Genomic DNA, 20,437 nt, shown 5'->3' with positions numbered 1-20,437 from the left:
ACCAGTGGCACCTCTGAACCGGGAACAAGGCAGCTCCTTCTCAAAGCTGCGCACCCCAGTACAACCTGCTGCTGAGCCAGGGAGAGGTAAAGCATTTTGTTTCTTGTAATGACAAAGGGAAACAGCAAAGTGATTTTTTTTCCTGCTTTTTGGCAGGGAGTTGCATTCACTCAGGGCTGGATTATCAGGGGTGACAAAGAAGCTGTCAGGACCTCTGGGTAAAACCAAGGCTCTGAGTGCTCAGCCCCAGCATACCGCTGGGCGGGAGGTGATTTATAACCCAGATGTTCCCATTTTCTCCTTCTCTACTTGTTCAAAGCCACAGCCCCACCACTACTTGCCTGTTCTGCTGGGGCAGCGTTGCCCAGGTCTCCCACGAAGCGCGGGCAAGATCTGGGCAGAGCTGAGTTGGTGCTGACGCCTCCCCGCGAGCACAGCGTCGGGGTTTAATCCGGCACACCTTGCGCCAAGTGGCTTCATACAGACAAGGAGCCCCAGGACTGAGGCACTGGGATAAGCACATGCAAATATGATGAGCTGAGAATTAATAAAAGCCCAAGAGACAAACAAACAAGCAAGAAAAGGAGTGCCCGGCCGTTGAAACAGCAGCTTCTGTTGGGGAAGCATTTGCAATAGTCGAAGGCCTGTTGGAGCCAGCCTGACCTGCCAGCCTCACAAGCATCCTCTAATAAAAGAGAATAAAAGAGGTTATCTATCTGCTCTATTGAGACCTTCAAATTTTCATCTTAATGGGACATGGTGCTTGACAGATTGAGCTCCACTGAGCAGCTCATTGTAAATTCAAATGCAGGCTCTGGGGCTTATTCGAGCCACTGAGCCTATTTTCTTCCCTTGTTTGCTGGCTGAGCAGGCGGCTGCTGGGAGTGATGACTGTGCGGTTTGTCAGCGTCGGGTTCCTGAACATCAGGCTCTCATCTCTCTGCAGCCTCTTGCATTCGCCTGCCTCCCACCCAAACAGGCGTGTGCAGGTGTAGGAGCTGCGTGGATGGAAAGGGGAGATGCGGCGCCGGGGCGGGATGGAAGGAATGATGGGAGGACGACGTACGTACTCATATTCACGTATAGATTTAATTTCACGCCTGCAATCACACGTGGGCGGCGGGCGGAAAGCAAGCACGTAGGGTCCGTCAGCACGTGAAAGAAAGCAGGCAGGTATCGCAGCGGGGTGCAAAGGAGGCAAAGCTAGGGACACACATGGGGTACAGCCTGGCAGAGCCGGGAGCTCGGGCTTGGAAGCAGCGGGCAACGCAGCGGGGTTTTGTTCGGCTGGGGCAGGGTCTGGGGCAGGGGGAGCCGCGAGCTGCAGCCCAGGCTGCCGCTGGCGTTTCAGCCGTGGTGCCAGCAGGTCGAAAGGCTTCTGTTGCTGCTGTCTGCTGCCTCACCTGGAAGGCAATGGAGCGCCGTACCCTGTCCAACTGGCAGGAGGAGAGATGGGCTGCGGGTGGTGTGTGCGCTGGAAAACAGATTTTTTTTGTGCTTACCTCCCCAGGGTGGTGTTCAGCTGCAAGCCTGAGAAACAGACTTTAGAGTAAAGTCAGTTACTCTAACACCACAGGGTTTGTACCAAGCCCCCAGAGCAATTTACCTGAATTCTCAGATTCTTCCAACTCCACGTCACCGGTGTTTCTGGGGGCTGCAGGGCCGTGCTGCAGCACAGGGCATCTCCAGCCTGCGGGAGTCATGGCCGGGCTGCCCCGGCAGGGAAACCGCCTTTCTTGGCTGCAGAAGGGCACGAGCTTCTCACATTCGGGGCATAATGCATTTCATAAAAACATATTCCAGCATGCCTAAGGAAGGAGGAGGAGTGTGGCAGCCGGAGTTGCAGCGGGACCTGCCGCCACCAGAACTCTGGGCCTCGTGCCCTCGGTAACTCCAAACACAGAGCGTGTGCTCTGAACAGCAAGAAAAAAGCCTTTAAGGCATGTTCTCATAGGTGGTGATCTCCACAGAGCAGCAGTGGAGGGATCATTGCTTAGAACCTGAAAGTTGGCCAGAGAAACTACAGGGAAATACCAGGAAATGTGCAGCAGGGGAAGCACCAAGGCAGGAGATCCAGCTGCAGGGAACCTAACGGGCATTTCTGCCCGTGCCTGCTCTAAGCCCTTTCTGTGCCTGCAAAATGCCCCACAGGTCATAGATTCTTTGCATTCCTTCTCCCCATTAGTCCCAGGCCTCTGAGCACAAAAGGCACATTGATTCTTCCGAGGATTTAAAAGGAAAAAGGCAGTTGCCTCTTACTGGTTGGAAATGCAGTTCTGCCCATGGTTAGATGTGGCCAAATTCAGCAGAGGGAGACCATGGTTTTCTTCTAGATGTGTTTTGCCTTGTGAAAACCAGACCAAAAGTACCAATTTTGCTGCCTTTTTTATTGTTCCTGATTTTCAGAAATCTCTGGGATATGAATTATGTAGAAGATGCATAGCAAATGAACTGAAGCACTGGCAGGTTCTAACACAGCCGGAGTACTCCCCGTGCTGAGCGTCCAGCTCCATCTGTCTGCAGCAGCTCCTCCAGCAGCTCGCTCTCGTCCCACCATTCTCCAAAGAGCATTTCGCTGGGGAATGGGGGGGTCTTTCTGAAACCTGTGCAAACTCCGTGGGCAAAGGGGGATGATAACCTCTGCGAGTCCCCGTGGCCCCGGTGAAGCTCTACGAGGTGAAGACACCTGGCGTGGGTGCATGTGCTTTCATCACCAGTTTGATCATACATCCATGCCCCATGTCCAAATAAACCAGATATGACCCAGTGATATAAATCTAACCACAAAACCAAGGGTGTGAATTCTCTCCTTAAAAATAAACTCTCATTTTTGACTTGGAGCCTGGAAGCTGCACTGACTTTCTCAGCTTGCCACCAGGTCTCAGAGTGGCTGGTATTTTGTACATGCTTTTGTTTTTTAAACCCAAAGTTCTACCATTTTTTGCTTAAATCCACATTTAAGCGCATTTGTGTGCGCTAGGGGATAAGAGAAAGGTTTTATTGCTTGCATTATTTACGAATGGTATGATTTCAGGGCATCTGTATTAAAATAAGGTTCCAACTGGAAAATAATATTAAACAAGATAAGTGTGTATATTTGTTTCGTAAATCCATAAAACCTGATTAACAATGATGCTCATAATGCTTGTTTCATCATTAGAAGACTTCCTGTATCTGTACCACGGCGTGGCACTGGATGCTTTGATGCATTAGGACGGTGGCCTGCAAAGCTGTTTGGTTTACGCTGAACTTTGGTGTGCAGCAAAGCATGCTTTAATCAAGGGTTTGGTTTTGGTTTTTAATTATTATTACTTTCTTTGTCTATGAATTTTGGAGCTGATTAACAATACAAGAGATTGAAACTTGACTGTATTCTGCTAGCGCAGCTGCTGGCTCCCGAAGCCATGACTAATGCTTTCTGTTTACTCTTAAGGTTTTCTTACTGAATTTGTCGCTGTTCCATCCAACTGCTCGCTGGGAATGCTTTCTAACAAACATTGCCCCTTCCCTTGACGCGAGGCTGGTGCGCTTTGGGATGCATTTCTGTAAGTGCTAGTGGCTGACAACCCACTGGGCAGTGCAACAGCCAGAAAATAGAGTTTTTCTGTTAATTTGCCCATATTATTTGGTAACAAAGACTGACTTCCAAACTAAAGCCTGAAGAGTAAAGGGCAGATGAGGACATTTTCTTGGGTGCAGTTAACGAACTGTCAGACCCCTTTGGGTCTCCTTTTTGTGCCAAGTACTGGTAATTTATTTCCCTGAGAACAGGATTTGTCAGTCTGGAGGGGACAGAGTCCGTGAGCTCTGAAGGCTTCCCAGAGCCCGTGTGACAGAGAGTGGTGATATTCTGCGTGTTACAAAAACCTCATCTCCGGAGCCCCCGAATCTAAACCGGAGCACTCGCTGGTTGTACTTAGTGGAGTCACTAAAATCCTCAATGATGCTGGGCAAGAGTCAGAGGCGAAAGATGACTCCTGGGAGGTTGCAAGTAGTGGCTGCTCGGAGAAAGAAGAAAGAATTTTAGATAAGAAAAATAAAAGGATCTCAGGAAATTCATATGCAGCTCTTAGTGAGTGTCTCCCTTGCAGTGAGACTCTCCATATGGCTCCTCCACAAGTGGTGAAAGAGAGAATTTTCTGCTGAAAAAAATAAGCCTGGAGGTGAAAACTTCAAAGGGGCTGAACTCCGAATCCAGCAAGAGCCTTATGCACATCCAGGAGCTGAGAAGAGCAAGTGTTGATAAAGCACTTCAAAACCTCGCCAAGCCTGTGATCAGGTTTCTCCTGCAGCTCGAGACGGGGCTTTGGCCAGCCTTATGAACACCAGCACTGGTGGGGACTAAATGCAAATCGAACCCTTTGAAATTACACAAACATATTGCGTGAAAGGAGATGAAGGCGAGAACAGCAGAAGTGTCCGGCGCAGGGTGGTGCTGGGCAGGTTAAGGGAAACACTTGGGGAGCAGCCTGAGCTCGCCGGCCCCAAAGCCCCACTGATGTAGACTTTGAGCAGCGTTCAGGGCTCAAAAACAGGTGGGATATTCATGGGAGATCCACTTTTTCTGGTGAAGAAAATGTACCTTTCAAGCTTGCAATGGAAGACGCGGGGTGCTTTGAGCTTTTTGATGCTCCTAAATGGTCTGAAGTTTCTCAAGACGAGTGGTTCCCAGAGGAGCAGACAGGCACCGAGGGCTTGAAGCACGGCCCGTTATAGCCAAGGAAAGATCCCCATGGACTTCAGGTCCCTAATTATCTGGTTTTGTATAGTACATTAACCCTAAACTTGCAGGCATGTGTCCCTCTGCCTTGCTTGAATTATTAGCATATCCCAAAGGAAACATGGAAGCCCAGACAGGTTCTTGGCAAAGAAAGGAGCTGCACAGGATGGGCGGCTGAAGCCGGGAGGAGCAGAAGGGAATGCTGCTTCTTGGCACGAGGTTGCTCAAGAGCCCCATGCTCTTGCTGGCGGCACACAGCACCGTGCTGCAATCCTGCTGGCCAAGGCACAGGCACGGGGCATTGCATTTTAAGGGCAAGATCCTGCTCTGGATTATAGCAGTATATCTTTGCCCTGTCTCTGTAGATCTCAAAGCACCCCAAGCTTGTGGCCCCCACGGCCACTGCTTCACCTCTCCTGGAGTGTCATGAAAGGAGAAGCCACGCTGTTCAGCCCCATAACCGCAGCTGGCAATGATAAATCAAACTGAACTGAACGATTGCTGCAGGAGCCCAACTTCTCTGAAAATTAGGCCACTTCTATTTAGATGTTGCATCTGAGCCTTGGTGGTTTGAAGAGTCTTGTCTGGTGCTGCCGTTCCTTCCAGGTAGGTGGAGGATGAGCGTGGACCTGGCAGGCAGGGGATGCTCAGCCCCAGCTGTGATACCAGGGTGCCGCGGTGACTTGCTGCCCGTGCCAGCACCACAGGCTGCGTTTCGCCTCTGCTTTCTGGTATTTTCCCCCTTGGAAAAGTTGAATTGCTGTATTGCTGGCACATGAAAGAAATAGGAGTTTTCTTGCTGCAAGCCATAGAAAGCAGGCTTCATTCAGTTCCTGAATAATTTAGAATACAAGCCTTTGATTAATTTCATGAGAAAAAGGAAACAAAGTTAGCTATAACTATAGGCCATTCAAAGTATGGATTGCCAGCAAAAATGTGCAAAGCGCTGTCATGAGAGGATTAATTACATAGATTAAATATTTTATAAGTTAAATAATGTGTATTTTTTTGAGACAAAATGGAATGTCATTTTTTTCCCCCAAGACAGGGAAAGTAACTGTATTCACTTCCATTTAGCCCACAGAGCAACACAGACTCCAGTGACAGAGGAGGATGGATCAGGGCTGTAATTCCCATCTGGCACCAAAATCTATATTCTGAGCAGCATTTCATCTTCTCCCCAAGAGCCCGGCTCCAAGCTTTCAAGTCTCTGTCAGTTGTGAGGTTCTTCTGGGGGGAGAAGAAAAGGGTCCTGGCAATTGTTATTGTCTATTATAGTCTTCCAAGATCTGGAAGGAAAATGGGCTGTGTAGGGTGGTTTTAATTATTGTATTATTGTCCTGGAGGATAATGGCAGTCTTTCAAACTGTCTTCCTTTTTCCTTTGCAGAAAAAAAGACCTGAAGCTGGTTTCTGACTCTGAACTATCCAGAGAGCTAAATCCCTCTGCAGAAGAGTTTGCTCAGTGGCACACAGGGCATCTCCAGCCACTCTCCCAGGGGAGTCACTGCTAGAGGCACGGATGCAGCTGAGGTTTTCAAACCATCAAGCAGATTTGGCCACACAGGCCACCTCACAAGCCCTGTCCCGGGCAGGAGCAGCGCCTGAGCCCCAGCTGGCTGACGGATGCTGAGACCTCCCTCGGAGCCCAGCGAGGAGGTACCTGACACCACGTTCTGAGATCCCCGGGATACCCAGAGGTTTTGTCAGCTGCTCATTTGATGGAAACACTATGCACTTGATTCTCACTCCTAATTAAAAGCCTGCTTGCTGTGCTGTGTCTGCAGGCACCCGGCCGGGAACAGGACCACAGATGGTGGGAGCCTGGGCATTTGCTGCTCGTCCTCCCCAGCACTCACCAAGAGCTCATCAGCAAGGATGACTGACAGCCTTTCCCTCCCAAGCACTGTCCACCAGCAGCTCAGGCAAATGAAATAAGTTACTGGGTTAGAAGAAAGCACAAAGAAGTCCCTCAGGGAGACTTTGAGGGGGACTAAGCACTAGGTTTTGTCTCAAATCAATTCTGCAAAACTGCTGACCTTGTCACTGCAAAACTGCGGGTACGGGAAAACTCTGTAGTCTGGATTCAGGTTTACATGTCTAATTACTTTTGAATATGCTTGGATAAATATTCCTTCTTTTATTCACCCAGTTCTGGAGACTCCTGCACTGCTCAGGCACAGAGCAGTGGCCATGCCCTGGGAACCAGGGCCAGCAAGAGCAGGGAAAGCTGGAGCTGGCTCCCATGGGAGCTCTCCATGGAAAGGCTCACCAGACTCTTTAGCTTGGGCACTAGACATTGTTCTATGCTAAAAGGGCAAATTTTTGGCAAGCAAGGGTGAAACCTGCAAAACATATGGTTAAAAGGATGAACAAGTTCCCCAGTAATCAAAAGATTCACAGCTACTGGCAGTGATCCTCCAATTAGGCTTTAAGGAGGCAGGAGGAGGTCTGGCTGGGGATGAGGGTGAGGAGAAGGCTCATTGAGGTCGCCTGCTTCTCCAGAGGAAATAAAAACAGGAGCACAGGCAGCCCTGGAACAGGCTTTAGAGGGAGAAGGATGGTGGAAGGAGGATTTGCTGCCTGCTTAGCCTATGAGTAGTTGTTTTTCCTGTATTTTGTTCTCCTTTTTTTGGTACAATTTCCTGAGGGTTTCCTCGTGTTTTTCTCCCTATTCAGTGTGGCAGGGAATGTGTCTGGGAGCTGGTGTGTGTGAGCAGTCCTTTGGGCCTGTGATGTTTCCCTTGACTTGGGTTGCTCTGTTGGTGGGTCAGTCTCGGGTGTACTCAGTTTAGTGCCCATCAGCACATCATGGTTTACTTTGCTGCGTGTGGGGAATTGTCATTTGTACAGGGGCATCTAACTAGTTGGTAGCACTGGAATATCTCTGTTGCGAGAAGGAGAGAGGGAAGCTGCTCCCGTGGTTACAGTCTAAGTGTGCTTGGTGCTGCACAGATGCATGTGGAGAAAGGTTGTTCTTGCTAACTATCTGTGCTATCTTGGGGGAGGAGAGCGAGGAAGGAACCTCAGCTGTGTGCTGCTCTGCCTGCTGCTGCCAGCCCTCTGCGGTGGTCCCCCTGTCCCCTCCAGCATCTGGCCCAGCAGGATCCCGGGGAGTCTGCCCTCCTCTCCCACAAGGCAGTGTGTCCCTGTGTTGGTGACAGGGCTTCTGACCTTTATTACTGCATTTTGTTTCATGTTAATGCCTCTAATGAGCTGAGCAGAGTCATGGTCTGCTGGGGTTACCTCTCCTCCAATCTAAAGTACTTCTATCCCAACTTGAGCATCAATCTTTGTGCTGGTATTTATTGCTTGAGTCAAGCCCAAAATATCTGATGGGTATTACATTTTCTTCTTACTGAAAGTGTTTTATTTCCTAAAAGCTAAAGAAAATGAACAGACCCCCCCATGCTTGTATAATCTTCTCCATTTGGAGCTGACATGCATACTAATAAAGGTGTGAAGGAAATCAATCACCCTTGTGAGGCAAAAGAGAGATGGAGCCCAGTAATGAGTCTAAGCCAAAGATGTGCTCGCTGCCTGACGCTCTTTACGTTAATCTATAGCAGTTAAAACATGGTATCTTCTATTTTACAGTGAACAAAGAAAGCTGCTAAAGAATGACGATGCAGCCATAGATACTCCTGTGAGTCTTTCACCTTTAAGTGTTTCTTCTGAATTTTGAAAAATAAACTGTGCTTATGTTCTCTATGTGTTGAAACAAAAGGTGGGGCTTAGTTTCATACAAGGGAATTGTATAATGATTTATTAATTTTCAACATGATACACTGGAACTTCTGATGCAGCAGCTAGGAATGTGATTTGGGCTTTCATGCTACTGGGCAGATGTGGGAAGCCTGGGTAGTCTTCTTGGACAGAAATAACACCCTGCTGTTATCTGCGTTTTGAATTGATGATTTTCCTGTCCTGCTGCTGCCCACTCTGTCCCCGTGGGTCCTTCTCCCCCCTCGCAGGGCTCTGGCACCACGTGCCAGCTCCACCTCGACACTGCTCTCCCACCACCTCCACCGCCTCGCTGCATTTCCAATAAGCTGTTGCATTCCCCATTCGATCTCTGCGAAGCCTTTTCCTGATGGGCTGAGCCCTCGCCTCTCCCAGCGCGACTGCATCTCGGAGCACTCAGGCTGCTCAGGAACACCCTTTGGCAAACGCACAAAAGCAGTATGCGGGAAGTTGGAGAGCTGTGATGGAGCAGAAAACCCTCCTCTGTCTGGGGGTTGCTCATCCCTGGTATGAGCCAAGTCCTGCTCTGCCCGGTCCTGCCCGGTCCGGGTGGTCCCACTGCGAGCAGGACCTCTGCCGCGGGGGCAGGGGAGGGTGCCGCACACATAATGTGCACACTTGCTGTCTCAGTAATCTCTCAGTCCTTGTCCCATTTGTGCCACTCTCCCCTTGAGAAAAGGGAGTTAAGAGGCAATTTGCTTTGGAAAATTACAATTATGTTATTGATTGGGTAAAAAGGAACTGTTTTATTAAAGCTTACAATCCTGCATGTTTCTTTTCCTTACAAATATCCTATTACATGCTCAGAGACCACCCACACGCTTTAGTGCTTTTACATTTGCCCTGCAATCTTTCATGCCAGTTGACTTTTCATTTCCAAATCCCTTTTCACATTAAACACAGACCCACACACTCTGACCCATTTTTCTTTGAAATAAATCATAATTCTGTGCCAGCAATGACTCAAGGTGTTCTTCAGAATTTGTAAACAGCACTAAAGTCTTGTGGGAAATGTCACAAAGTGTTGGTCTGAATTTATTAAGTAGTTTCTCAGCTTTAAATGTATATGTTCCTATACACAGCCTGACAACATTTCTACCTGTAATGGCTTTTGATGCGTGGTTGGTTGCTGGCAAAGCTCATGTCCAGTGTGGGGGCTCCTGAAAGCTCATGCAGAGACCTGCAGATCGATAAAGGGGAAGGAGCTTTGTGGCTGTGCAGGCTGACTTTGTAAAGGGACAAAGAATCCGTTTTGCAGCTTACTATTAACATTTCACTTGAAAAAAAGAGAGGAAAAAATGCAATTTCTTTGGCCTTGGCCAGGATTTGCTTGGTCTTGCCTGCTCAAGGGAGAGCCCTGACTCTGCAAAGATGCCAGCAGTTAAAGCAGCTGCAAGTAAAGCCCAAAGCCTTTCCCAGATCTCCATAAGGGCAAGGGAGAAAGAGCCACCTTCCCTTGCAAAAGGGGAATTGGAGCCTGGGTTTTGCAGCTGGCAAACTGACCTGCAGGCAGTTCAGCAGCCCAGAAGCTCAGGCAGTTGCTTCTCCCTCTTATTTCTCATTCTCTTTCATTCCCCAGCATTTCCTTTTCTGCCAAACTGTATGTCCTTAGTGCTATGGGCAATCGTTCCCTGTGCAGACCACAAACCAGGCAGCACGATAATCCACATTATTCAGAAGTGACAAGACTTTTTTTTATCCAAATGGAAAAGGTGTGATCCAGACTGTGCTCTTGTGTGTCACTTGTGAGAGCTGAGAACAGCCCTGCTTGGCTCGGCGGCGTTACAGCCGTGCTGACCCAGTGGGTGTTGCAGCTGAGCCAGTTTCTGTACATCTCATGGCAGTGGTTGAGGGGGATGTAAATTTGAGAGGATGCTTCCTCCTAATTTGAGATCTTTCCTGCTGGCTCTGCAGAGGAACAATCCTTTATTTGAGACATTTTCCAGTGTCACTAAATGAAACGTGGTCGCAGAAGACAGCGAGCCACCCGCGAGGAGACGTCTGCATAGGTTTTTAGCATGTTTTCCCTAATCTCTAGGCCTACAGTCTCTTTTTCGCGGGGCATCAGCTGGAATCCAGCCACTGCTATAATTAGTAGCATTAATGGAGATGCAGAGGATTTTGTGGCCGCATCACGCAGTTTCTATCCAGCTCCCTATCCTAATTCGAGTGCTGCCTTGCACCAGCTGCTTAGAGGGTGTAAGAAATACTAAGCAGGCAATTCCGGCATCAGAAAGATGTATTGCCCGTTGAAGCATGTTGGACATAAAAGCAGAACAGCTTTTAATTAAAATTTCTTCCAGCAGCCATGTAGGGCCTAAACAAGGAACAGGAACAAAAACTCCCAGCCCTTTCACAAGAGAAAAGCATCTTTGAAGTTGGGAGTGGAAGATGCTGATGGGGAGCAGACTGTGCCCAGAGAGTGATGCAGGGAGCAGCAGGCAGGGCGGCATGAGGCAAACGTGGCTTTTGTCGGGGTTTTGCTGAAACATCATCTGCAGGAACCTTCCTTTGAGCATCGTGGCCAGGCCATCAACTACAAGTTTTCTGCATGCTGTGGCCATGCAGTCTCGTGGAGGGGTGGAGAAAAGAGAGCAGATAGTCCAGCTTCATGGTCATTTAATTCTCATTTACCATACGTCAGCGCAGATACCAAAAGAGATGGCTCAGACCCTGAGTGCTCTTTTAACAGTTTTGTGCCATGACAGCTGCTTGGCTGTAGCTTGAAAGGAGATGAGGCTGGAAGGAAAATCCTGCTATCAGATTATCTATGGGCCAGGGCATCTCTCTGACCCTACACTGTGTCAGCATTAGTCTGGCAGGCGTTTCCACCAGTGCAGCCATTCCCAGTGCAGCACAAAGCTCTCAAAGGGCATCCTTCACTCTAAGGTAGGTGTCATTCCTGATGACTTGCATGAGTGTAAAAGGTAATTTCATGGCAGGGAGGTTTGAGACAGCAGCACTGCTTCCCTGCTTTTCCTGGGAAGGATCGTACTATTAGTGTGGAACTATTAATGCAACTATTAGAGAAAACAGTGCTTCAAGTTTATTGGGAATGAAAATTCCTCAAGAGTTTATTATATCTGCTGCTTTACTTGTAGAAGATTTTGACCTGACTTGTAGCTAGCTAGTAGATAGACACTGCCTCACCTTCCAGATATACTTAGACAGAAGACATCTGCTCCTGCGCCCTGAGCCCTGCAGAGCATCCAGGCTGTCCTTTCTGACGTTGTGGTGGGATCCCAGCGCGCCACACTGAGCGATCTGTCCTTCACAGCTGGGACAACCCTCATGGCAGGGTGAATCGCTGAGCATTTGTGAAGATCTGCTCATGTGCTTGGCTTTGCCATTGGGATGCTTTCCCCTCTGCCCTGAGGAAGGCTGTCCCTGGCTGTGACCCTGCCAAGGCAGACTAGGTGCAGGCAGATGGGACCAGACCCATTTTCCCTCTTGCCCCTCGCAGACTGACCCTGTTGGATTGTGCTTATTCTGAGCAGTTTAAGGGAAAATACCTTGTGGCAGGTCTGCTCCTCCAGGAGCTTCTCTGTGCATGCACGGGAGTGTTGCAAATAGAGCAGGTTCCTTAAAGAGCATGTTAAGTATAAACATGTAGCATCACTGCTTAGACTGATCCTCCAGGGAAAACCTGCATAAACACACATTCTACAGAAATCAAGTGCGAATGATAAAGGAAATGTTAAAATATTGCCCTGAGGGCTTCCAAACTGAGTAGGAGGAACAAAGAGAGGACTTTGCTCCACACACCAAGGGACTGTGATTAGCGAAAGCGGTTATGCAGCAAGAGGAGGAAAGCTGACAGGGCAGGAGGGAAGGGAGCTGCGCGTGATCGGGAAAGCATGTCGGGGTTAAATGCTGTTCTCTATTTTGGATGTGTCTGTATTCTCGAAGAGTTTATTGTTAGCAATTGCATTACAGCAGCACCTGAGGCTTTGAAATAAATGAGGGCTCTGCAGCACTAAACATCTTGCGGATGCAGCCGGCTCGAACGGCTCTGCAGCCTGAGCAGGGGGTGGGATGGTGCCCGCTGTCCTTCCCGCGGAGAGCGAGGGCTGCGCTCTGCCAGGCGCGGAGGCTGGTGGAGAGCCACGGTTTGTGCTTTGCCGGGCTCTGGGCCTGTCTCGGGAGACGTGGCTGCAGGATTCAAGCTTTGCTGCAGCACTCGGAGCTTTGGAGGAGCGTGCCAGGGCTCACTGCTGTGCCAGCCCCGACGGGAGCCGTGTTCCTTGGGGCAGCATCTGACCTCAGCTGCGCTGGCTCAAGTGCAGGGGGGCTTCTCCGCTGCTGCGCACGGGGCAGTGCACGCAAAAGCACAGAAGTTCAAAGGGGTTTGGCTGCTGTACCCTGACTTGTAGGTCGGTATGCAGCTATGCCAGGGAGAATGATGAGCAGGACCCAGCAGGGGAGAGCCTGGTTGATGAACAACCAGGTCACAGCCCACAGCCTCATCCGTCTTCCCTGCACCTTGTCCCCAGGAAGGGTGGGCCAGCACGAGGGATCTGCTCTGGCATCAGTCAGGCTGTACCTGCCTCAGGTGAAAAGCGTAACTGCAATACCCCTGGCAATTGTCAGGAGCACCAGATTCAGTGTATGAGCAGGAAAAAATCAAAGCAGAGGAGTCGTTCTGTTCCCTTGGATTTAATGACGATGACTGAAATGAGCTTTAGCTGGCTTCTGTCACTGATGATGTATTTTCCAGATGCAAACAGCATTTCTGAAACTACAGTGGTTACACAGAGGCAAGTTGGGAGTACATTAAATGAGTTCATCCTAGATGTGCGTGTGCAATTCCCAGCTGATCAATTACCTGCAGCGCCAGGCAGCAAGACGTGCATTATTTGTGAGCTCCTCTATGGCCTGAACCCAAGATCCTGCTATTGATCAAGTTCAAAGTCAAGCCAAGCACTTTCCTCATAGCACGGTGTGAGGACTGTGCCCAGCCCCGGGTGCCCCACTCCTCGTAGCAGTACTGGCAATTACAACATTTAGAGGAACAAGAGGACGGTTTTTCTAGAAGCAGCTCCCAGCCCTGCTGCAGCCTGTGTGGCGGAGGCAACGCCGGATGAGTCCATTCACCTTCCAGCACTGCTCAGCCCATGCTGGCTTTGTTCATACAGAGTTTTCCTCTTTGTTCAGAGTGCCAATTACTACTCTGTAAGACAGCATTCATCCAGCCCAAATTGTTCCGTGCTGAACAGAATCCTTAAACAAATAGAAATGAAAAGGGCCTCAAGTTCCCAGGTCTGTGCAGAAAAATCCATTTCCTTTTGACACCGCCATCTGTGCTGCTCTCCTGCTTTCCTTGAGTCCCTGTGCTGGGGAATTCTTGCACTCAAATTAATTGACATTCTGTCCCTTGTTTTCTCTCTGCTCCCAAGATAAGCTTAATAATGCCAAAGCTACCTCATAGAGAGCTCCTTCTCAAATCTTTTTGGTTTGTATCAATTTATCTGCTCTTGGCAAAGCCAGCAAGTGGTTTTGAGAGTGGAGGAAAAAAGCCCCATCCTTCCCTCCGTCCCCTTAGGGCCTTGCTGCCATGCATATGTATGCTCGCCTTTCATCACTTCTTCAGCCTCTGCTGGTGTTTTAGTCGGTTACTGGTGCTTCTTGAGCCACCTGCCCTTCCTGATGCCTCTTCAGGGTGAGAAGTGGCTTCAGGGTTCACTTTTACCTACATCTGACTCTTTGTTTCTTTTTCTCAAATTTTGCATCTCTGAGCTCAATTTGCATTTGACGTTTCTTAGCCAACAATACTTACAGGAACAATATAGGTTCTTGAAATGAGAAAGAAACATACAGGCTTAAGGTGAAAGCTGGAGTGTATAAAGATGTGTGATCTGGTTAGAGCACAGGCTAAGAAGACATAAATGCCAGCCATGATCTGAAAGAGGTAAGCACCAAAGAGAGGAAAAGAGGCCAGAGTACACGAGAAATCAAAGCCCTCGGTAATGAATCGGTTTCTCCACCTGGTTATGCCGAACGAGTGGCCCGGCACTCATCCCTGCTGCAGTAATGGGATTGGGCTTGGGCCCAGCTCCATCAGGGATGTCTTTGGCTCTTCACAGAAAGAAGCCGTCAGCAGCAGAGAGCTGTTCTCGAGGGACACCACGGGAAGCCTCTTCTGGGCATCTTACATCAGGAGTTTCTGTGGAGTGTTCCTAGGGCCAATCTTTGACAGGACACCAGTGCAATACGCTGCTCGCAGATGGGTTTGCTGTGGCTGATGTCTCCACTCCAGTGCACGTTACAAGGGCAGCGAGAAAGGGGGGAGGGTTGTCTTGGTTCCCAGTGAAGCAGTCTTCAAAAACTCCAACCTGTGGGACAGGAGGGCTGCTCGTGTTGATGTAGTGCCGTGCTTATGGGATAGATACCAGCACAGGCTTCTGACAAATAAGAGCAGCCTTTCTCTCTTTATTTGGCTTTGGGCAGCTATTCCACACCTTCCTGAGTAGCTGCCACTGCTGCTCCATCTGTCCTGCCTCTTCTGCTTACTACCTGCTCTGCTGGCTTCGTCCTCCTTTGCGCGAAGGGCCCTCCTGAGAGGCTGTTACGACCCCTTGTAAAAGGTCTCGGTGCGTGGTGGCATGTGTTTTCCATCACTGCCGAAGGAGCCAAACCCCTGGAGATGACCCTGAGGGCACTGCTACCGACACACAAGCCCAGCTCTTCCCAAAGGGCGGCAGCGGGTGCCAGTGCTGCTCTGTGCCATTACCCTCAGTGGGGCTTTTACTTTAAGACGAAGTGCCAAAGAATAATGTTCTCGTGTTGCGTAAGCGTTGACAAACCAAGTGGTTTTAATTGCTCTTGCTGGCAGCGAGCACACTGCAACCTGTCCTCCTGGCAGCAGCACGCGGCTCCGTGCCCGCAGCGAGGGTCGGCAGGCGCTGCCAGGCGGGAGGCACGTGGAAGCAGCGCGCTGGGCGCTCCCAGCAGGAGAGGTGACTTTTGCTCGCTCTCACCAGCTGCCCATTTAATCCTATTTTGATTGGCACTCGCTCTTCAGCAGAGCAGCCTGATTGACTCGAGCAGGCAGAGAGCCACTGGAGCAGATGGGCAAGGCTGCGGCTACCCGGCGGACCGTGCCCGTGTCTTCAATTGCATCCTCAGTCCAAGAGTGTCGGCAGAGCCAACCTCCTTGAAGACAGGAGGCTTCTAATTGAAGGAGATGCCTGTGGAGCGGGACGTGTCACTGTGTAGTGCTTGCCGGGGGGAAGTATCTAAAGAAATGCCTAGCAGTGCTTCTGTACCCTCCATGTGACATTAAGAATATATGAAGTTCATGTGGGTAGTGCCTCCTTCCGAATAGCCATGTTTGTTATTTGCAGACATAATTGTATCTGGCTACAAATATCCTCTGCTGCTCTGCTTGTTTCCACCGGCCTTTGCATTAGCAGATACAGAGCCTCACGGGCTTACGGCTTCGGAGGGGCACACGTGGCTGTTCTTGCTCGCTACGCTCCCCTTCTTGTGCCCGGTGTCCAGCCAGCACGTGGACACCGGCCTTCGAGGAGGGGGTTTGAGCTCGGGGGCTGGGCTGAGTGCTGAGGCTGGGGTACCTGCTCCGTGCTGCTGGCTCTGCCCTGCGGCAATGCTCCCCAAGAGAGGGGCGAGAGCATCTTCAGCCAGCACAGGGTCTGCTCTGTTGGTGGAGAGAGTGGGTTTTGTGCTGCTGTAAGCAAACTAACACATGGAGAAATGTCTTCCATTTTCACCTCCAGTTTCTGACTGTAAGGTCAGTTTCTTCTGTCAGGAAATAAAAATTACCATTCAAATCATTCTTTTGCAAAAGGAGGCATCTTTTTGCCCGTGACAGATTCACTGCCGCTGTGCAGTGCTGCACTAGCCCTTTGGTGGGGCTGATCCCATAGTTAGACAGCTCCTCTTCAGCTGCACTGGGTCTGATTTCCAGGCACTTCTATCCTGTATCCCTTCAGCGCTGGTACCCTTCCGAACAAAGATGGGACAAACAATCTGTTGGTGCTCCCTTTGCACATTATACAATTACATGGGAATTAATTTTAAAGTGTGCCTTATCTTATTTGTGATTTCAGTCTCCCTTGGGGTAAGAGAAATCATGTTCAAACCAATTACTGTTCACCCAGGAATTGCTCTACCCGTTTCTTCCCATGTGAATATTATTGGTTAAATAACAGGCAGACTGAATGCCTGGGATAAGGTGGCAGACTTCTGACACTAGGTCTGATTTGTATAGAGTGCATCATTTACATTAAAATTATAATTATATTCATGTTCTTGGGCACAGCACTTAATGATAAACTCTTGGGTCTTTTCTCTGCAATATCCATCTCTTTTCCACTCCTTTGAGCAGTACAGTACCACCAGTCTCCACCACTTTTTCAGGCTCCAGTGTCTCTTGATGTACGTGGTGTTTTATTCTTTTTAATCAGATGTGCTATTTCAGATCGTTTTATTTTCTGAACCCATATAACTGACAGAGATGTACTGTCTGTCTTCCAAACATCAGGATTCATGATTGTGCTGTGAAATGTTTGCTTTTAGTGTGCTCATAAAAACGCAGGACAAGTCAAAGTGGAGCTGTCCTGGGGTTCAGCTGATCCATAAATCACAGCTTACAGGGCTGGTGGTTTCATTTCTGATCTTCATGCAATGGGAGTTCTTCACTGGGTATATATATTTTTTTTTTCTTTTCTTTGTAGCATAATATAAAGTATTAAAGAAAAAGTTTTCATAGATGGAATGCAGATTTTATTTGTACTGGATCAGTGAGAAATAAACTTTTCTCCCTAAATCATATTACTTCAAGAAATGTACTAACCTCCGGGGTAACAAGATTCATAACAAACAGTTTATGCCTGCAGTAGATCTGCAGACACCCTCTACTATTATATTAATGTGGTATATGATGATGGGTGATGTAGTATGCACTTATTTTTCTTCATTTGTAGTAAACCAGCTGCAGATAAATAAGGAGAGGATCAGGTGATTAACCCTTTGGGTTCCATCAGCGTGCAAGGAGCAGCAACCTCTGAGTCAAACTGCTGAACCGTCTCTGGGGTTTGGGTAGGGTGTGGATTTGGGGGGAGGTTGGGTGTTTGGTTGGTTTTTTTTTTTTTCCTGTTCAGATGTAAAAGATTTGGGCAACTGAAGATCTTGTAGTAATTTCCTGAAGAGGCAGCTACATTAATCCTGCAGCTCTGGTCTGTCTTGTGGTAGCAGCGTGCTCTGCGCAGGAGCCTCCCTGGGCAGGGATGCAACACATCCGATTCATTTCCATGTACTAAAATGTGGCACAATTTGCCAGGATATTAAATACATATCCTATTGCACCAGAGCAGCAACAGCGTGCCAGTAAATGGGGGAGTTATCAGGGTTCATGGCTTTCCTCTCGTACACAACTGTGGTGCCAAATCAAACATCAGTAGAGCCCTGAGCAAGCCCCAGACTGAAGGTCTGTAAAAGCAGAATATGAGGATGAATGAATAAAAAATGGGTGCCAGTGCATGTGGGTTTTTGAATGCAGAGTGGAATTACAGTGAGAGCAATAAGATACACAGGGGGTTTTGAAGTCCAGAATAATGTTGTCTTCCTCCGAGAGTACAGCACAGCACCTCCATGATGTTATTTTAATTCAGCTGTTATGGCTGGCTCTGCTGGGAGCATGTTTTGGGGTAGGACTGTTCCAGAGAGCTGTTAAGATGCTGATAACTGTTCCCAATGAAAGGCAAGGTGAGGAATTGAAATCTCCAATATTTTTCAGATATCCAGAATCTGAAATAATCTTGTTTATTGTTTATAATTCCATTCTTCAGAACATTTTAAACTTTTAGTACTAAATAACTAAAATGTATTTAAGTACCAAAGAAATGTTTCCATTTAAAAATACCAGAGAGTGACAGTAAAACAATTTCCAAATGTTCTCCAAAAGCATGACAACTTGGGAGATTCACTGCCCTCCTTTGCAAGTGTCCTTCTGACACCTGGGTGTTATTGCAAGAAGGTTTCATTGGAAAACTCTTCTTGCTCTGCTCCTGCACCCAGAAGCCCAATGACAATCTATCCAGGGTCAAAGCGGCTGAATGCTCGTCTGCTTCCCCACAGCTTGTGGAAGTTGGTGACCCAGCCCTGTTCTTCTGGAAAGGCACGTGGCGTCCCAGCAGCGCATCTCCGAGCCGTCCGACACGGCGGGCGAGTCCCGCGACCAGCCTGTGAAACAGAGAAGGGGTGAACTTTCCACGGCCACTTTGGAGACTTTTGGATGGAGATGGAAGACAATTCCCTGTCGGGCCACGCTGCCACCACTTTACTCCATGTGCCAAACTCTCATCCCACCAGCGAGGATGTCAGCAGGGCTCTTCTGGCCTCTGGGAGGCTTGTGCCCTGAAATGGTTTTTCTAATTGTTATTTCTCTGCACGTAGAGAGGACGAGTAAGAGGAAAAGGCAGAAAGCAAAACAGGATAAATACAGAGCTGCCTCCTGACAGTTGCTGTAGCACTATTGGATGCTAATATTAAATTCATATTAAATTCAAACCAGCTCAGCAATGTGCAGTGTGCTTGCTGCAAGGCACCATAACTCCCAATATTTATGATGCTACAATAACATAGGGGACACAGGAGCTTCAAGTAAGAACCAGATCCCTAAGGAAAATATTCTGCCTTGCTTAAAGCAGTGGACACTAGAGTCCAAAATGCCATTTCACAAGTCCAGCGTTGCTACTAAGTAATTTTATCCTTGGAAAATCAGTTTCTCTGTTCCACCTCACATTCCCTCCCAGTAGCATTATTTTAATCATAGTTTATATGTTATGATATTGATGGGGCAGTAACTGGAAAAAACAACCAACCTGGGGACCTACGTTCAGGCAGTGACAAGGTTTGCTAGAAGTCCGTTTTGGCTGTCTTCATTAACGTTATGGTTTGTGCCCTTGCTAGAAGTTGCGCGTTACTGGTTTAGCACCAGCTGAGACTCCCTTTGAACAGGGGTAAATGACAATTAAAAAACATTTTCAGAAGAAGCTGTGGCCCTTAGCTGCGTCCTCGGGAGTCTCTGATCCGAGATGTTGCCCACGAGCTCAGGGAGGATGGAGCTTGTGCTTGTCTTGCTGCAGTGCCACATCCAGCTCCCAATAACGAAATGAGCTTTACAAGAGAGCCCTACTTAAGTGTCTCTGAGATGCTCTGAGATATATATTTAAAGAAAATCAATTGCATGGAAAAGAGAGAATGGCTCATAGCCACTTCATCCTTCTGCGAGTTCTAATAGCACCTTGGAGGAGCTGCACTTCCAAACTTGATTGAAAGGGAAAATCCTGTGTATCTACAGTAGCTACATCCCCACTCTATGAGCAGAAGCTAGGCTCAGAGGCAAGAGATTTCTCATTTCCTAAAGCAAGCCAATTTGTATTTTGAGCACCGGCAAAGCATTATAGAGAGCAAGGAGGAAAGTGTCGAGAGGGCCCAGGGCTGCCACAGCAGAGATCATTCTAACAAAGTCTTTGTGACAGTGATGATCAATTCAGATTTTTAACTTCCCACTTTCTAAACTAAACGTTACCAAAGATTTTTATTATTCTGACAAGTTATTACTACACATACTTTTAACAGGGGAAACTGAGGCACGCAAGCTGGAGTGACCCCAGGAGCTGATGCTTGTTCAGCTACGAAGTCTCCACAGCAGCCGGTTCCTTTCCCAGTCCCGTCTCCAGCCCCGCTTGCAGATGTCCAGGAGGGCTCTCCTGGCTCTGCAGAGGCTTTTGCTGAGGCAGAAAATGGCAGGAGAACAGATACAAACTTTCTGCTTTTCATCCAGTTTCTCTTGCTCATCTCTGGAATAAGGTGAAAATTAAGGTAAAGGAGATTAACCCCATTATTTCTAAGCTTGTAACGGTTTTATGTTTGGGCTAGGATTGGATCTATTTATTTTTTTTAAATCAGATCTCATTTTATCTAAGCATTTTCTACCCAAAGCCAAAAT

At 48.4% G+C, this 20,437-nt stretch overlaps 1 long non-coding RNA gene across 1 annotated transcript; it reads left to right on the top strand.

Annotated features, from left to right (window-relative positions):
• The first annotated feature begins 786 nt into the window (after positions 1–786).
• Positions 787–8,741, top strand: LOC138682206 (uncharacterized). The gene is made up of 3 exons (XR_011322364.1): positions 787–1,062; positions 1,511–1,577; positions 6,110–8,741. It is a non-coding gene; the product is annotated as an uncharacterized lncRNA (long non-coding RNA).
• Positions 8,742–20,437: the final 11,696 nt, after the last annotated feature.

Source organism: Haliaeetus albicilla, chromosome 26, assembly GCF_947461875.1.
Source record: "Haliaeetus albicilla chromosome 26, bHalAlb1.1, whole genome shotgun sequence".
Classification (NCBI taxonomy): domain Eukaryota; kingdom Metazoa; phylum Chordata; class Aves; order Accipitriformes; family Accipitridae; genus Haliaeetus; species Haliaeetus albicilla.
The sequence above is the reverse complement of the archived record's forward strand: the minus strand, read 5'-3'. Positions and strand labels throughout refer to the sequence as shown.